We start from the raw sequence: 5,554 nt of genomic DNA, 5'->3' as shown, positions 1-5,554 counted from the left end.
CCTTTAGAATGGGTAAATAAAATCTTGGAGAAAAAAAAGATAGTTACTCCTGTGGAAAGGCTAAAGGATGGGAAAGATAGAGTATATAGGTGGCTTCACAAGATACTTGCTGTACAAACAAATGTTTTTGTTCTCTCCATTTCCAGGAAGATGAAATTTTTCTAGTTCAACTTTTATTTAAAGTGCCCCAATTTTATGTACTATTCCATGGACTATCACCTGCTCTGCTATAGTCATTGTATTTTAAACCATTTCTTACTGAGATTGGCAGGCATGGCAGCCATAGCTTGACCCCCAGCTCCAGCTCACCCCAGTGATCTTCAGCTTCATTAGGTTTTTCTGTCTAGGAATTGCCTTTACTTTCTTTTGTGCTCAGAAATGCTTTTGAGAGGATACTTATAATATTTTGTCAACACTGCCCAGTAGTTTTTGCCATGGTATACCTTAAATCAGTTTTCTAATTTCTTCTATGAAATTGATATTTTCCAGTTTTTAACTTCCACTTTGGTCAATATTTGTCAACTCATACTAAAAAGAAATCAGGATTCCCTCTACACTTTCAGATCTGCTGACAAACACATGCTTGTGATATTCACTTATAATTCTATCACCATATAATTTATATAAGTTTATGTCTCTTTCTACACAGAAATTTTGATTTTTGATTTCTGTACATTTTTAAAGGTTTATTTATTTATTTGAAAGTTAGAGTTTCACAGAGAGAGAAGGAGAGGAAGAGAGAGGTCTTCTATCTGCTGGTTCACTCCCCCAATTGACTGCAACAGCCAGAGCTGCACCAATCCGAAGCCAGGAGCCAGGAGCTTCCTCCGGATCTCCCACGTGGGTGCAGGGGCATTAGGACTTGGGCCATCTTCTACTGCTTTCTCAGGCCATAGCAGAGAGCTGGATTGGAAGTGGAGCAGCCAGGATTCTAACCAGCGCCCATATGGGATACAGGTGGTAGCTTTATTGGCTATGCCACAGTGCTGGCCCCTATAGCTTTTTCCTTAATCAATCTTACAAAGAGGTTACCTAACTTAAAGGTATTTTCAAAGAATGAGCTTTGGGGAGTTTATTCTATCAACTACAATTTTTGTTTCCTAATTTATTAATTTAAGCTTTCGCTTTTCTTAATTGTTTTCTCCTAGTTTCTTGGTTCCTCTCATTGTACTTTTTCAAAACAATTTCAGATGAATACTTAATTTCTTTAACATTCATACTATTTTTTAAATAATTTTTAAAAGATTTATTTAGTTATCCACTTATATATTTTCAAAGCAGAGTTAGAGAGAGAAGGAGAGACAGAGAGAGAGAGAGAGAGAGATCTTGTATCTGTTAGTTTACTCACCAAATTTCACAACGGCTAGGTCTGGGCCAGATCAAAGCTAGGCGCTTCTTCCAGGTCTCCCACATGGGTAGAGAGAGGCACAAGGACTTGAGCCATCTTCTGCAGCTTTCCCAGGCACATTAGCAAGGAGCTGGATTGGAAGTCAAGCAACCAGGACTTGAACCTGTGCCCATATGGGATTCTGGCATCTCAGGAGGCAGCTTAATCCACCATGTCACAATGCTGGCCCTCAAAATAAAGATATTTATGACCACAAATCTTCCTCTGGCAAAGTATATTTTGGTTTCAATTACTGTCATTGCTTGCTAGTTTTCAATTTTTTTTTCTTTTATCTAAAGGATATTTAGAAATTTAATAACTAAATATATGTCACTTTAACATTAGTTATTTCTAATTTTATTTAAATTGGATCAGTAAATATAATGTCTAAAGGAACTAATTTTAAAATCCTATTTCAACTTTCTTTTTGAAGCAACTTCTAAATGTTGGTTTGTTTCCTCCCTTCTCCCCACAAGGTGGTATGCTCACGAATCCAGACATAGTTTATTGATCAAGTGTATTGACTAAATATTGAAGTTTTGTGTGTCAAAAAAGGAATTGTGTTGAGCTGCTAGAAAGAAAAACAACACAATAGTACCTTAGACAAAAGGGAGCTTATTTTCTTACTCAAAAATAGTAAATCTGACAATAGACAGTTCAAGACTGATATACAAGATTTCTGATGTCATTAATTTTATGGGTTCCTTATATCTTTCTGCTTTGTAATTTTGAATTCTTTCCATTTTCAAAGTTGCTTCATGGTCACAAGATGGCTGTTACTGTTTCAGTGATTATATCAAACATTCCAGGCAGAAGAACTAAGGGAAGCAGGAAAAATATTTTCCAATTGAGTCAGCTTCTTTAAAGAGCTTACCTAGAACCTCCACCAAAAGCCTGTGTTCGTAAATCACTATTTTATGTATTCAGCTTCTATGCTTTTTACTGCATGTAGGTTTATGCTTGTTTATTATGGCCTTGTCTTATAATTACATAATGTACTTATCTGTCCTCCTTAGTGCTTTTAACTTTAAATCTTTAAATTCCTCTTTGGTTATTTTAAATTTGCATTCACCTAATATTTTTTAATTCTCTTTTGTATGTGTGGGTGTGTGTCTCAGGCTTCTTTATTTATTTTTTAAGTTTTTTTTTTTAATTTATTTGACAGGTAGAGTTACAGACAGTGAGAGAGAGAGACCGAGAGAAAGGTCCTCCTTCTGTTGGTTCACTCCCCAAATGGCTGCTACTGCTGGTGCTGCACGGACCCGAAGCCAGGAGCCAGGTGCTTCTTCCTGGTCTTCCATGCGGGTGCAGGGGCCCAAGCACTTGGGCCATCCTCCACTGCCTTCCCGGGCCACAGAAGAGATCTGGACTGGAAGAGGAGCAACCGGGACTAGAAGCTGGTGCCCATCAGGCTTCTTTATTTAAAAACAAAGTGATGTGGGGATTAGAATCAAGAGGGTCATTGAACTTCACCTTCCTTCCAACTAGTTCCCCCAAAACTCCTTACCCTACCCTTTGTGTTTCCAATTCCTTCCTTAGTGAATGAAGAACTTAATCCCTAAAACCCTAGTGTAGACTCCACGTTCCCTTTCCCTGGCCTCTCCTCTGACCTCTGCGCACCCCTACCTTCCCCTCATCCCTGGGAAGGGCAGGCCCTCAGTTTGCAGGTATGGCAGAGCAGTGACAGGAACAGAGAAGAAAGCTTCCCCCTTAGGGAAAGGGACACCCTACAGAAATGAGAGCTGCCACAGCCTGAGGTATGGAAATGGGGTCCAGGTACCAGAGGAAAAGATGCAGGTCCCCCTGAGAAAGGAGATGCGGCAGCCTTAAAGTCCTCTCATTAGGAACAGTTACCGCTTGTTCATTTGCCCCTCTGGTTACAGCCCTAGCAGCTGGGTGACATGGCTGATCTGCTGCAACGTGGGTTCTGGGCACTGCATGAATATGCTCTTTAAGTGGCTTCTCACTTGGTTCTCCATACTCGTCCACTCTCTCTTCTAGCCTGCACAGGGTCTCTGCTTTGCTAATCTCCTGAAGGTTCTTGTTTTTACTTTCTTCCACTCACTTCTGCCCCAGGGGCCGCAGCTTACACACGTTCTTGAAACAGCTGCAAGCAAGGTCTTGAATTGGCAGAGGGTCATTTGGCTGAACACCTTTCTAAACAGAGCCTCCATGATGAGCCCCGCGTCAGCCTGTGTTTACTCCAGCATTGTCCCCTTTTGCTTCGGGAGCTTGGCAAGAGTCTGTAGAGCTTTGTCATGCTGGGACTCCTTGGGGTTTTGTTCCAGCTGCTCCTTCTCCAGCTTCAGGCACTGTCCAGGGCAGCGCAGGGCTCAGGGTAGGACCCCTTCGGACATGTTCCCTACACCGCCCCTGCCTTGCCCTCAGGCTGAGAGGTCTCCAGACTGCCTTCAGGCACCAGGCCCACTGCTGCGAGCTGCAGGGCTCAGTGTGCCATCACTCTGCAGAAGTCATAGGGCTGCGGGTTCTTAGGAATCCCCCACACCTCCCCAACCGGCCCACAGAGAAGGCCTTGGAAGATCAGCCAGGTTCAAGGGTCCATCCAGCCTGGCTCCGGCCTTTCCGGCCCATCACCCCTCACTGCCTGGTGGTGGCAGGAGGTGAAGTCTGAAGTCAGGTGTCCAGCCATGGGGGAGCAAGTTGCCCCACTCCAGGGGGCCTGGTGAAATGAGGGCTGCAGAGGGACTGCTCAAAACACCTCTCTCCCTCCACAATCTTTCCCATCCTCTTAATTTCAATGTTTATCACTTTAAGTGTATTTTTAATCTACTTGACTGTCTCTATTTTAACTGGAGATATTTGCCCATTCAAATATAATTTAAAGATTGATGTGCTTTATTTTGTGTTTTGCACCTTATTTTATATTTGCTATTTATTTTGCATTGCTGCTTGCTGTATTTTTCTTTCCTCTAGTACAGATATTTCTGTACTATGTATTTAAAGTAACATATTAAATTCTGCATCCATCAAAATGCTCAATTTATCCACCCATTTCCCCCATGTCAACAAGATGACACATGGAAAATAATTTCACTTCACCTTAACTTTACCACCCCTATTGTTTCAAAGGCCTTGATTTCCACTCACTACCCATGTTTCAGTATAAACTTTATATATAGTCCTGGAACAATTGAACCTAATTTAAAAAAAAAAAAACTGAAGCTCAACTCATACCACCAACCTTACATAAAAATTAAAGTGAAATGTGTTATAAGCCTAAGCCTAATAGCTAAAAACTTTAAAAGTTTTAGGAAGCATTATAGAAAAGTAAACTTCATCATTGAGGTAAGCAAGGATTTTGTAAGTTAGGACATACAAAGAACAATCTGTAAAGAATCAACTGGACAACATCACAATTTAAAACTGCTGCTTTTTGAAATACATATTTTAAAATGAAAAGCAAGGCTATAAACTGAAAGAAAATGTTTGTAAGACACATAGTTAGCAAAGGACATGTATCCAGAATAATAAGAGAAACAACCAACCAATTTTAAAATAGGAAAAAGATTTTTTGAGCAGTTTATCATAGAAGAAGATAGACAAACACATGAACTCAACATGACTGCTCATTGAGGATTAAAATTTATGATGATATCACTATATACTTATTAGATTGATAAATTCTTTTTTTAAGATTTATTTATTTATCTGAAAGGCAGAGTTACAATGAGAGAGAGAGAGAGAGAGAGAGAGAGAGAGATTGATTCACTCCACAAATGGCCACAAGGTCTGGGACTGGGCCTGCCAAAGCCAGAAGCCAGGAGATTCCTTTAGGTGTCCCATGTGGGTGCAGGGGCCCAAGCACTTGGGTCATCTTCCACTGCTTTCCCAGGCCATAGCAGAGAGCTGGACTGGAAGTGTGGAAGCCAAGACACTAACTGGCACCCATATGGGATGCTGGCACTACAGATGGTGGCTTAACCCGCTGTGCCGCTGGGCCACAACACCAGCTCCTAGAATGGTAAATTGTTAAAATGACAATACTAGTACTGGCAAAAAATGTTGAGCTACATACATTGCTGGTGGAAACACAAAATAATAGTCACTTTTGAAAATCAGTTGGCAATTTCTTTTACAATTAAGCACACAGTTACCATACAAAACGGCAATCCCATTTCTGGGTATTTATACAAGACTTTTCTACAC

The 5,554-nt window shown here is 40.9% G+C and overlaps 1 pseudogene; it reads right to left on the bottom strand.

Annotated features, from left to right (window-relative positions):
• Nucleotides 1-3,009: 3,009 nt before the first annotated feature.
• On the bottom strand, nt 3,010-4,037 carry LOC133753700 (POU domain, class 5, transcription factor 1-like; annotated as a pseudogene).
• Nucleotides 4,038-5,554: the final 1,517 nt, after the last annotated feature.

Source organism: Lepus europaeus, chromosome X (assembly GCF_033115175.1).
Source record: "Lepus europaeus isolate LE1 chromosome X, mLepTim1.pri, whole genome shotgun sequence".
In the NCBI taxonomy this organism is placed as follows: Eukaryota; Metazoa; Chordata; class Mammalia; order Lagomorpha; family Leporidae; genus Lepus; species Lepus europaeus.
Note: the sequence above shows the minus strand (reverse complement) of the source record. Positions and strands in the feature narration are given on the sequence as shown.